The sequence below is a fragment of the Adiantum capillus-veneris genome, chromosome 13 (assembly GCF_014529385.1).
Source record: "Adiantum capillus-veneris isolate H3 chromosome 13, ASM1452938v2, whole genome shotgun sequence".
Taxonomy (NCBI): domain Eukaryota; kingdom Viridiplantae; phylum Streptophyta; class Polypodiopsida; order Polypodiales; family Pteridaceae; genus Adiantum; species Adiantum capillus-veneris.
The window spans coordinates 101,798,439-101,812,287 of NC_140943.1; positions in this window are offsets into that span (position 1 = coordinate 101,798,439).

The following is a 13,849-nucleotide window of genomic DNA, read 5'->3' on the forward strand; positions in this document are numbered from 1 at the left end:
CTATGAGATGCTTCTTTCGGTATTCATATACTCTGAAGTCCAGCTTTCTGAGAAGACTGTGAGATAGGCCAAAAAGGTTTGAGCTATTTTACATAGCATCTTGCAGGATAGGTCGGGAGAGCCTCCAAATTCTGCAACGGCGCCCTGAAGGGTTTTCACCATGTAAGAACCGGATATTCTCTATCCCTCTGCAGGCCCTGGAAATACTGGATAATTTAGCCATGTCGGATTTCTGCTTTGTAGTGCTTTATGTTGGCTGTAGGTGTATGTTCGGGGAGTTGGGAAAAAAGTTCTATCATTCCTCAGCTCAGGCAGTGCGTTGACTAAGTGGATCAGGTTATTAGGATGATCCAAGAGCCATTGACGCCTTCACTTTGGCTGGCTGTCTACTATTCTGTTTTGCTGTTCCCGATCCTGTAATTCTCCTTCAAACACTGGCACTTGTTCTTCTTTTGCGAGCTGCCGTTGATGTGTTAGAGTTTCATATTTCAACAGAGCATAGGGTAACATAGGGGCATTCCATTCCTCCCGTAGCTCTGCTGCTGTTTTGCCTGATCTGGAGAGCCCTTGTAGCATCTCCTTTTCTAGTTGCATTGCCTTGTACCATATCATCTCTGATTGTTTTTCCATTTGCTCGGCCAACCTCTGCTCTTCCAATCTCTTGAATGAATCTTCGTCTATTTCTTGGTCTTTGGAGCCATTTTGATCAGTCTGTGTATCTGGGGCTTCCTGATCATCTGATTCTCCCTCGTAGTCATCTTGACCCCCATATACTTCGGCGAGTCCAATCAAATCCGTGGCTGCTTGCTCCAGGTGCACTCGTACCTGTCCTTGGTGTTGCCTTGCAGTTTGAAGACTTGCGATTTGCGCAGCCATTGTTCTACTATTGATTTGGAGAGCTTGAAATTCCATCTCTTTTTGAGCTGTAGACTCCTCTAACTGCTTCACCCTGATGTGCAAGTTTTCATTTTCTTCCCTGAGTGATTTTGAAACAATGCTTTCCATTTCACTGTCAGGAGCTGGTCCTTGTTGCTGTTCACTTTGTAAGTCTGAAATTTGCCTTTGTAGTTGATCCTCTGATCTAAGCGCACTTTTGGCTATCATTCAGCGCTGTTTTCTTTCCAACTCTAGCTCCCTCTTCAGTGCAGCCACTTCTTCTTGTGGGTGGACTACCAGTGTTGTTGGTAGCGACGTTTTTTGTTTCTTAGCTCGTTTGATTTCCCTTGCTTGTATATCTGTTACTGCCCTCAAATCTTTGACTTCAATTTGTAAGTCATCGATGACGACTTGCAAACTTTTGACTGTCTCCAGCGCATCTTGCTTTTCTTTTTCCAACTTATGGATGTGTTCATCTCTGTCACTGACATCTTCAAGGAATACGTTGATTGTATCTTCACAAATGGAATTGAAATCTTCAAACTCCTGTAAATCTTCTTTGAGGAGATTTACCGTGCTTTTGAGCCCCAAGACCTCAGCATCTCTGATGCTGATCAATTTTAGAGTGTCATCTCTTTGCTCCTATAGTCTCATAACTTCTTGATGGGTTTTTTCTAACTTCGTTTTGTTGGACCTGTTCTGATCAGCTAACCATTGACTGTGCAGTCTTGTTCGGTTTAGTATTGTCTCCATTGACTGCAAACCTTCATCTATAGTAGCTTCCAGCTCAATTTCTTGAGAGGAGGAAGCTTTATCTTTTGTCTGGTCCACCTCCTTTTGCTTGCCTTTATCGATTTGTGATATGGTTCCAGTGTTTGGGTGACCATCTGTTCTTTCTTCTTCTTCTTCTTCACTGGGTGGTGTATGAACTCTCTCATCACGATGTGAGCTTTCTGAATGCGAAGGAGAGTCAGCAGGTGGGGTAGATTGCCTCTCACTTGTCTCTAGCCTTGGAGATGGCGGTGGTGTTTCCTGATCTCGTGAAGTTGGCCTCAACTGATCTCTCAAAGTTTGGAGATCCTCCTCTTCTAGTAGCAATTCTGGCTTGTCCCTAGAATTTCTTTCTTGGATGTACCTCTCGAACCAGTCCAAATTAAAAGCTGGGTTGTTTTTATTCTTCGTTCTTAATGTGTAAGTGCTACTAGAAGGTTTGCAAGTGGCGCCTACATCGCCTCGTAGAGATCTCTCTAGAACAAATCCTTCTAGCATCCTTTCCATTTTTTCTATCTTCTGCAACCTGGTGTTGTTTTCCATTTTTGCTTTCTGCTTCTTTAGTCGGACATCTTCCTCTTTAGTTCTTCTTTCTTCTTCCATCTTTTCTTGTGCACTTCTTGTTACTCTTTCCAGCCTCCGTCCTCCAATGGTGTTAATAGAGGCCGGTACTTTCCTTTGTGATCTGTCTTCGATATTCTCTCTTAACACCAGCCAGTCGTTTTGATGGGGAGCATGTGGCAGCTGATCTGCCGCGCCTATGGCCTGGTATATGATTCTCGTGAGGAATTCTCCTCTTGCAATGTAATTTGGCTTGTCCTGGCTTAGCTTTGTCACTTCTTCAAACAGATATGATGCGTGATCTATATAGAACTCATGGGTCATTCCCATAGCCCATGTCAGTGTGGTTCACTACAAGAGGCTCTTCACATTAGCGACGCTCACACAGCGACGCTCAAAAAAAAAATTCCCGGCGTCGCTATGAGCGTCGCTATAAGCGTCGCTATGAGCGTCGCAAATTTACAAAGAAATTTGCGACGCTCATAGCGACGCTTATAGCGACGCTCATAGCGACGCCAGCTGGGGTAAAAAAAATAACCGAGCGCGCCCAAAAACTCAGATCTCAGATCTGAGTTTTTCGACGCCCTCAAGCAAAGAGCAGGTAACGCTCTCCCTCACTCTCTCTCTCTCTCTCTTTTTCTTTTACACACACACACACACACACACACACACACACACACACACACGAGGAGAGGAAGGAGAGACAGGTATGCTCCTTCCCTCTCCTCATTCTCATGTTCCCTTCCTCTCTTTCTCTCTCCCTCGCTCTCTCTCTCACACACACACACATACACACACACATATAGTGTTTTTGAGAGAGAGAGAGAGAGAGAGAGAGAGAGAGAGAGAGAGAGAGAGTGCAAAAACGCACACACATACATAAACAAAGAATGCACACACACATTGAGAGAGAAAAAGAGAGAGAGAGCATGCATAAACAAAAAACGCACGCATTGAGAGAGGAAAAGAGAGAGAGAACATGCATAAACAAAAAACGCACACATTGAGAGAGGAAAAGAGAAAGAAAACATGCATACGATCCAAAAAAACACACACACATTGAGAGAGAAAGAAAGAGAAACTAAGGGAGCGTCGTAGGAAACTAATTAAAATTAAAAGACCTAAAGATCTAGCCGACGAGGAGTTGAACTGAAGACCTATTATTCAAGAGAGAAATGGCATAATCAATCTATCATACTTGGCATGGGTGATAGAAAGGTTATACCATTTATCTCTTTTTATTGGCACACACATCCACACACGCGCACACACACAGGAAGAAGAGAGTTATAACGTCGTAGGAAACTATTTTAAAAGACGTTAAAGATTAGGTTATATGTAGACTTACATTAAATTAGATTTAGGTTTATTTTTAACTAGATTTACATTTATTTAAGCTAGATTTAGATTTATGTTATATTAGATTATATGCGGGTCTCCATAGACTGCGATGCCTGCATGAAGCGGGTGAAGAAAGCCCTCAATGGAATATAGGGTATTGCTGCCTTCACTCATAGTGGGCTCCGTCGATCCAAAAGTACTGGTGAAATGTCTTCAGAAGATAGGGAAGAAGGTGGATCTTCAGGGCGGCAAGAGTCACTACATCCCCGACACAATGACCATCTAGACAACCTCTAGTCATTAGACTTACGTTAAATTAGATTTAGCTTTATTTTTAGTTAGATTTACGTTTATTTAGATTTACGCTTATTTACGTTAGATCGAGTCCACGCAAGAATTACTTACGGTTTAGGGTTTAGAGTTAGACGAACAGTGAAAAGATCTACTGTGAAAAGATGTTAAGATGAAGTGAAGTGCTACAGCTAGAGAAGAGGCAAAGGGATTTTGTCCACTACATGCAGTATCATGTAGACGTGGGTGTCTAGATTTCTTGTACCCACAAATATAGGTATTGACCAATAAAGACGAGATTATAACCCGGTGGTTCTGATCTCCGTGCACCTCTAGACCGAGGTGTGCGGGGATTGGACATGACTAGAGAATGTGAGGTAAGAGAGAGAGAGAGAGAGAGAGAGAGAGAGAGAGAGAGAGAGAGAGAGAGAGAGAGAGAGAGAGAGAGAGAGATAAGATGAAGAATGCCAATAGAATATTAAATTTGTTGTCTAGGTTATAAGTTTTTTATCCTCATTATGAGTAGCGACGAGGATGTGGGACCGTCCAACCGAAACACCTATCTCTCAACGAGGGTCTTATGTCCTTGTAATCAATGCAAGCATGCTGTGCGACGGACAAGACGTGTTTCTTTGCAGCACGTTCGTGAATTTGGCGAGTTCGATCCATCTATTATAGATCGAGTTGTTGCCAATTATAACTCGTCGGACTCTGACGCTGGCCAACAAGCAGCAATCTTGCAACCCAATAGACGTGTTCGCAGGCGCTTTGGTCAAGCAGCATATGTGAGGCCACAAGATGTAGCCTCTGACAGCTCGGGGGATGATCATGCAGAGCACATTCCCAACGAGGCAATGTTTGAGCCCGAGATTGATGAAATGATCGAGACGATCATGGATTCAGAAAGGCTTATCTATGATGATATGAAAAGTGAAGCCGATACATCATTGTATAATGGAGCACGTATGTCTAGATTGAAAGCACTCCTGGTTCTTCTCAACATGCAGGCAAAGTTTGGATGGAGTGACACTAGCGTCACAGCGCTTTTCAGGTGATCTATTACAATTAGTTTACTTTAATAGAACTCATGGTGTATAATGATCTGATAGATTTTTACACGACTGTATCATATTTTTATGTTGTGTAGATTGCTGAAAGAGCACATTCTACCAGCTGACAATGTGATGCCAGATTCCCGAGATGAAGCAAGAAAGATTTTGCGAAACTTGGGGATGGATTACAATTCTATCCACGCTTGTCCTAATGACTGCATTCTTTTCAGAGGGGAATACACAGACATGGAGAAGTGTCCGAAATGTGATTCCGAAAGATATCGAGTAGATCTCCACGGGACAAAAATTCCACAAAAGGTTTTGCGACATTTTCCTTTGCTTCCTCGCATCAAGCATTTCTTCGAATGTAAGTCCATGGCCGCCCTAGCATCATGGCATGAGGAGAATAAATCTTCGGATGGTGTGCTACGAATTCCTGCAGATTGCGCAGCCTGGAAACATATAGATGGAACATGGTCGGATTTTGCCAGGGAAGCTCGAAATTTGCGCTTAGGCCTGGCTATGGATGGCGTAAATCCATTTGGTCAAAGATCAACATCTTACAGTGTATGGCCCGTTGTCATCGTCAACTACAACATTCCCCCGTGGTTGACTACGAAGAAGGGGCACCTATGGCTAAGCTTGATTGTGCCAGGGCGATATAAAGTGGGGAATATGGATGTGTATCTTCGTCCACTATTGGAAGAGCTACAACAATTGTGGATTGGCATAGAGGTGGTGGATATGAGCCGACACACAGGACGACGGAATGCTTTGATCAGAGGTATTCTAATGTGGACCATGCATGACTATCCCGGGCTAACAGAATGCTCAGGTGATCTATTGACACTCCTCTCTCAGACACTGTAAATCTGGTTTTTCCCCATAGTTGATCTATTATCATGTGTATACATGCAGGGCTTCAAACAAGCGGATACAGAGCATGTGTCACATGTGGACCTAGACTGAATGCACGTAGGGCACCCTCACTGAAGAAGCAAATCTACGAAGGTCATCAAGCGTATCTTCCGGAGAATCATGTGTTACGCGACGGCTTTTTGGGAAGAGAGCCACCAAGGATGTCTGCACAAGCATGGTTAGAGCAGAAGGAGATGTGCGATGACGGATTGCCTCCAGGGATGAAGAGACTATCTCTATGGTACGAGTTACCATACTGGCCTCGACTCGTGATCAATCACTTGCTCGATCCAATGCACATATTCAAGAATGTGGGTAATCTACTATGGGACCATTTGACCGGCAAGAAAGATACTTTGGGAGCCAGAGTTGACCTTAGAAATGTGGATCGTATGGAGCAATATTGGCCGCAAACAGCGTCTGATGGATCGATAAAACTTCCTAAAGCACCATGGATTTTCACAGGAGCCCAAGAACGCAAAGTAAAAGAGGCCATTCGATCTTTGCGGACCCCCACTGGCGTAATGCACTCGCTCCGAACGTGTTTTACTAAAGAAGGAAAGCTTACCGGTTTGAAGTCACACGATTGGCATAAAATGTGTCAGGTACGTTCATAGTGGACTTTAATATCATTGCATAAAATGTGGACTTTAATATCATTGCTGCACATACTTTACAGTTTATTTTACCGGTTGCCATTGAGGGATGTTTGTCTCTCGACATCCGTAACACAATCTACAAACTTGCAAAGCTGGTGCAATGGATCTCACAAAAGGAGATCGACGTAGACTCCATACCATTCGCCAAACTAAATGCTGCGGAGCTTGTGTGCATGTTTGAGAAACATTTTCCTACTACAATGCTAACCATTCAGGTGCATCTTCTTATTCACATAGTTGATGAGGTGGAAATAGCTGGCACAGTTCATTCCAGATGGATGTTCTTCTTAGAGCGTTTCATGAAAACGCTTAAGGGATATGTGCGTCAAAAGGCACGTCCGGAGGGTAGCATGGCAGAAGGTTGGTTGGTATCAGAGTCCCTAGTGTACATTGGAGAGTGGTTAGACGGATTTGATAAATCCCGGGACACGCTATGGCGAACCATAGATGATGAGCGCATATCTGGGATTGTCATGTGCAATCTCGGTGTTGAGAAGAAGATGACGGAAGATCTAGAGGCTAAAATCAACCGATTTTGCATGCTTCACAATCCAGTGATGCAAAAGTGGATTTCACAATATGAGGATGCAAAGCAAGAGCGACAAAGGGCACGAATCGAGTGGAGACGGGGAAGACGACCACCGATGCACTATCCAGCGGTTCTGGAGAGCCTACCAACCTTCATGAGCTTAAGATGGTTGCACAACCAATTGAAAAGCGCACAACAATGCGGTGACGAAGTGACTGAAGAAGAGTGGGAGTACTCTCGGGGTTGCGCGACCAAGGTAAGTTTGCAATGTACGACTAGCAAGTGACTTTATTTATAAACGTTTGAACGGCCACTCATAATCTTTGTTCGTTGTAGTATAAGTCATACACAGCAGCATGGTGTAAAGGTCGACATTTTAGGGTGGAACGAATCGACAAAAAGCGTTTTACTCAAGATTGTGGAATCATGGCAAAATTTGAACAGTCTAGTCGACGACGTTCCTCTGATGCAGATCCCGTGGTGGCGGAACTCACTTACTTCGGCACGCTGCAAGAGATTTTGAGGATCGATTACAGAGGATTTTTTGTCGACTTGTTCGACGTGCAATGGTTCAAGATAATCATGGAGGGTCGAAACGCTACTGTGCGTAGAGGAGAGTCTGGTTTTCTTGAGGTGGATTCTACTAAGAAATGGACTGACCTAAGAGACACTTTCGTACTACCCGAGCATTGTGAACAAGTAAGTATATAAATAGTTAACATCCCCCTTTTACAAGTTATGTGCTTGAAAGCTCTCATGTAAGTTATGTGGCTCTGGCAGGTAGTATTTCATCCTACAAAGTCTACATCAAACTGGTGGTACGTCATAGAGTTAGCCCCTCGTAGTGCAAGGACGTATGAAGGCTACCATGTGCCAATCACAACGACATCAATGGAGGAGATCAGAGAAGATGCTCAATCAGAAGCCGCTGCGGTGGTGCCAGACGAGCATCAAGATGCTACTCTATTGTATTTATATGCGTCATTACGTCATTGTATTTAATGGTCTTTGCGTCATTGTCTACTCTATTCATTCAATATTAAGTTTAAATATTCGTGTGTTTAATGCAGGTATGGATGATGAGGAGTTTCTTTCTTCTTTGTCACCGCAGCAGAGACAGTGGTACGTGGAGCGTCATCGCTCTGGCGCATCATCGCGCGTTCCTACACCATCCGCATCTCCCTCTCTTTCGGAGCATTCGGCGCGCTCCGAAGCTTCGGCGTCGACGAGACGAGCGTCACACTCTTCTAGACACCGGCGCTCTAGTGGTGGCGGTGGCGGTTGTTGTGGGGATTCCGCCACCGATGCCTCCACACCGCCTCGTGTTCGACGAGGCTCTTTACCCTCCCCTTCTTTGCCCGCCCCCACACCAGCCACAGCATCGCCGTCTACGCCAGGTTTTGCACGGCTGACTGTTCCTAGAAGCTACACACCTCTACCTACTCCGCCAGGAGCCACCCCACTCGACACTCCTCGCTTCGGGGCCCAGACGCCGGTGGAGACACCTGACGTCCGTACCCCCATCGACACGCCGCTAGAGACCCCTGCCGGGACACCCAGGTTCACGCGTCACCGGCCAGAGGGCTTGCCTTACTCCGTCGACATCAGCGGCGGCATCATCATGGATGATGACGGCAAGAAGGTGATCTCGCGCATGCGTGGTCTTTGCTCTCAGCTGTTTAGACACTATATACTAAACAAATGGAGTGAAGTACCAAGTGATTTAAAAAACAGAGTCATCAGCATACTTCATGATGAGTTTCCCGTTCCAACACGGGATCAGCGCTTCAATGAAGACCTGATGAAGATTCGAATGCGCGAATACTGCAAACACAAGCGTTCCGAAGTGCAAAAAGCAATCAAGAATGGGAGGAATAGGCCAGATTGGCTGGCCAAAGAAGATTGGAAGAATGCGAAGAAAGCAGCGCGCGAGAATCCCGACAAGTGGAAGCAACAAAAGGATGCAGCCAGAGCGCGAGTAGAGGCAGGGAGCTCGCACCACTTGGGGAGCGGTGGATGGGCATCATTTGAGGCCGATTTTGTAAGTCTTTTCACATTGCTCTTTATGCATGTTCGATAGTTTAGGGTTTATGAGTTTTTTAGTTCTAACATAATGAAATCTTTGTATGTTTTGACAGTGGTCGATGACAGGACGTGATCCCACACCGTACGAGCGCGAGTACGCAGGCAGGAAGGGCTTAAACGCCCTGATGGACATTCTCAGTTCTCGCAGCGGCATGGTTAGTATTAGGGTTTACTCTTTTTTATTTTTTGTATTGTTTTATAAATGTCGTTATATGTTTATACTTACTGAAAACTGTCTTATTGTCTTTTTTTGCAGAATCCGATAGATACGCCGCTTGGACGCGATGAGACGTCTGATTAGACGACGTCAGTTTAGCTGTAGCTAGATAGCATTAGTTTAGGGTTTCTCATAGCTTATGTATCATGAGACGGATTTTATACGTCTTTTTGAACCATGTATATTATTACATTTGTCACCGCAATTCCTTTTGCCAATCAATTCTTTATGCCTATGATGTTGTACAATTGTCATTATTACATTTGCCAATCAATTCAGTTTGTCTATGATGTGTACAATTGTCAATTTTGCAAACAATGCGTCTTGTGGGTGACTATTTTGGGTCTATTATTTACCTTTGCACTTTTTTTAAAAAGTGAATCAAGTACAATATGGTTGATGGGTGGCAGGCATTCAATGTCTTGCCACCAAAAAAATATTCTCTCAGGCGTCGCTATATGCGTCGCTATTTATGGCTCTGTAGCGTCGCTATATGTGTCGCTATACTCTTCTGTGAGAGCGTCGCTATAAGCGTCGCTATAGGCGTCGCTATGAGCGTCGCTATATAGCGACGTCTATAGCGACGCCTATAGCGACGCCTATAGCGACTCATATAGCGACGCTCTCGTAGCGACGCTTTTAGCGACGCTTATAGCGACGCCGGGCGTTATAAAAACCCAGTGTATTTCCGTCGCTAAGAGCGTCACAAGAGCACATAACCTCTTGTAGTGGTTGAGATGCTCCCGTGTGGTGTAGTGTATCTTGGCGGTCTTTTGCTGTAGCTCAACAAACACTGACTGTAGATCTGTGTCAGTTCTCTTACTTCCGGGTCTGCTATGAGTTCGAAAGATGGTAGTTTGGACTTTTGCAAGTAGACTGTGAGGTTTTTCCTTCTTTCTCTCATGTTGGCTCCTTGATCAGACAATTTCAATGCCTCCTTGATGATTTCTTTGGTGATCAAGATCTCCATCACTTCATTATCCATGCCTGCCACTCTGCAAATTCCATCTTTTTGGATAGTCTCAATTAGGTGTTGTACCCTCTTGAAATCTATCCCTACTGGTGGTAGTGATACAAAGTTCCATAAGCCAACTTTTTTGAGCCATGACCTTTGCGGTGATCTTTTCAAGTAATTTTCTGCCTCCTTGGGGATCATCACTGTATCCACTAAATTTCTTTTGCCATCCACATATGAACCTTGATAGACATGAAAGGCTGCTACCTGTTGCACGTCTGCAGGTATCCATGTGGCCGCTGGCTTTAGTGAATTGGGTAGAAGTGCATAGGGTATTGCACCTTCCGTTGCCAAGTTCTTGCCTTTTCTTTTCCTTGGAGAAGCATCCATGGATCCTGTATTCACAATTAACAGTTAATGTACAAACATAGTACTTCTCTTCTAAATTGATTACCACTTAATCATGCATCTAGATGAGCCTTCTTAGTCCCAAGATGAGTTAAGGTAAAATGTTAGTAGATAGACAAGCTCTTCCATTGTGCGACTCTGACGGCTTCAAATTAATGTTGTTGGTGAAGGAGAACAAGTCCAAATGCCTTGAAATTTTGTGTGGTGTATGTTCACGGGGCATGTAAGGTCACTGTATAATCCCAAACTAAAAATCAGTTCATTTGCAACTTTTGCTCAGTCTATCGCGATAGACTAGCCATCTTTTGACAAGGGTCCTATTTTGCAGTTGTGCCTCCACCAATTGGTTTCTCATACCTTGCACATGATCTGATCCCATTTTCACCTCAAATGAATGTCAAGTGACCCCTTTTTGGATCAACTCCCATTTTTTCCAGATTCCTTCCAAGGAGATGTTGGTCTATCTCCTTCATTTTGTGTTGTTTTGGGCTCAAACTTAGTGGGTAGTCTTCTTACATCATGCTGAATCCAACTGTTAATTCAAATTTTTGGTTAGATGGCCTAGTATCCCTCTGCTTAGTCTATCGCGATAGACTGGTACTCAGTGTCAATTTGTCATTTTTTGGCTCTGTGATCATCTGTCTACCTTCTCCAAGTTGATGTAAGGTTTCTTGACCTCTCACATGTGAATTTTAATTGTCTGCCCTTGAGATGTCCTGTTCTGACTCTGAGTTGTCGTCATGTCTTTCTCGGCTTTCCATATGAGTCCATCCTGTCACCAAATTTGGTGTACTTCCTTCATGTGCTTTCCCAAGTCTGTTTTGTGAAAATTTTGAAAAGTCTTTCCCCCAAATATTGTAGTAGCAAGTCTATCGCGATAGACTAGGTTATTTGTCCAAAAGAGATCCCTTTTGCACTTTGCTTTGATAATGGTGGTTAATATTCCTTGTTAGAACTCCTCATGAAGCCAAAATCAAAATTTTACTTGTCTAATTGTAAATTCAAGTCTATCGCGATAGACTAGTACGTAGTCATTTTTACCGGTTTTTTTTATGTTAGTTGACCACAATGGTGTTAATAGGCTCTCCTAGACACACACATCAAGTTTTAATCAATTTAGAAGAGTGTACTCCCTGTTTGCAGCACTTAGTTGGTCCTGGAGTCGAAGTAGACCGCTTAGGTGATGGTCGCCGTTCCTTTTGGTCATTGTATGACTCCGGCTTTCTTGTATTTCCTTTTGACCTTCCATCAAAGCAGTCGGTTGTTGTTTTGGTGTTTACAACACCAAAAACGACCATTTGGACATCTTTCTGGCATGTTGCTGGCATTTGCCCTAGTGGAAGAGCTTTTTTTCTTGAGGGACACATTCCATCTCGTAGTTGACCTCTTTTGGATGTACCTTGTTAAATTTGGTGTCATTTTGTCATTTGGTCGGCCCGTTAGAGTATCGTGACGCTTTGTGCAGTTTTCGTCAGATAGGTACTTTAGGCTCCGTTTTGACAAACTTTTTCATGATCTAACCCTTCAGTCGATTTGTCGAGGTTATTGGCTTGCTGTCTATGAGTTTTGGCTCATTTCCGATCACCTTGGTTTAGTTGCCCTTTTGCAGGTCCTATGAAATTAGGGTTTTCTGAGCGGCTTCCTTCACGCTTTCCAAGGTCATAGGATTGATCCCTAAGCTATAGGCATTGTGCCTTTCAATTTTGGTTCCATTTGGTGGCCTCTAGGTCTCCCTAACAACCGGTCTACCGTATGTGTGTGCATAAGTTGTGATTGTGATGCTGGTGAGGTTTTGCGACTAACTGAAGTAAACAACACTTAGAGTCAGTGTTGACGAGCGTACCTCTCATATCTAATGTCGATCTGGTGACCGTACGCGATGGATGAGCTTCTGGAAGTCTCAACTGTTGTAGGAAGCTCTCTCTCTCTCACAATGGAAAATGGCTCAAATGAGAGATTTCTAGCCTAGCCTCTCTATATGTAATCGAGACTCCGACACAAAATTTTCCCATCTTTTACCTGTGGCCATAACTTTTTGCGAGATGTGGTTTGGGCTCGCAAATTTCCTGCTTTGGACCTCGGTTGCTCCAGTTCTACAATTTTTGTAGATTTCTCCTGTTGGAGGTCCCTTCATGATGGTGGTCATTTTGCCCTGTCACCTTTGTAGTCCCTATTTTTTCTATGTCTTCTTTACCTTGCTCCGATCAGGCGTCTCTTCTTTTGTGTTTCCATCTGGATTACGGATTTTTTCTATAATTTTTGCTTGAAAATGGCTAAAATAAAGCAAATAAATACCAAAATAACCCGAAAATAGCAATTCTAACCTATAAAAATACCTATGAAAAGCAAAACTCTTTGTAGCTCACTTTTTTCTTGTCTATGTACATTCTCACTCATAATCGTCAACCTTGGCCTATTTTTTGTTGTTTTTAGACGTTTTTTGGACAGATTTGACTCTCTTTATAGCCTATACACATCCCTAGGGGCTCATGTATGATGATTTGGTCCCCAATTCTGATTAATTACGAGGGCATATTCTTTTTTCCAAATTCACACAATAAAACGCAAAAATGGTTGAAAAATTTCTCACAAACATTGCCCTCTAATATATGACATGAGTCATGAGTCCGCATTTGGAATGCCTCCCCCCCTCCTAGTTGTAGTTCTTCCGGACGAGAGGGTATCGTCAAGGGTATGTGCTATGCATGGGTGTGAACTCGTGCTAATGCAGGCCTTGTAATATAGCCTTATATGCATGTGCAGTCAATGCATGTAGAAAGAATTTATGCGGTGTAAGAGGAAGGTATAAGCGATTCGCTTATTGGCATTTGTCGTTGAGGTTTCCTGTGGTAGCTTGAGTTGGCTGGCAGATTTTCTTTGCAAGTAGTAGTTGTAAATCTGCCGCTCTTTGTTTGATTGTTTTCCACTAGTTTTGAATTGGCGTATGTGGATCCTTTGAAGTCGATATTGTCGTATATTTTGTTGCATTTTCTGGTGGAACATTTTTATTTTCTCCTTTGATGACTTGGGTCTTATAGATCCTTGTAGTTTTTGTTGTTGATTTTGTTTGTTTCCTCGTGTTGTTTGCATGATGTGGCTTGACATTGACAGTTGTAGATAACTGCTCGATGGTCATCTTTGGCCTCCCTTCTTGTGTTGTTGGCCTGTTTTGAATTGGCAATTTTG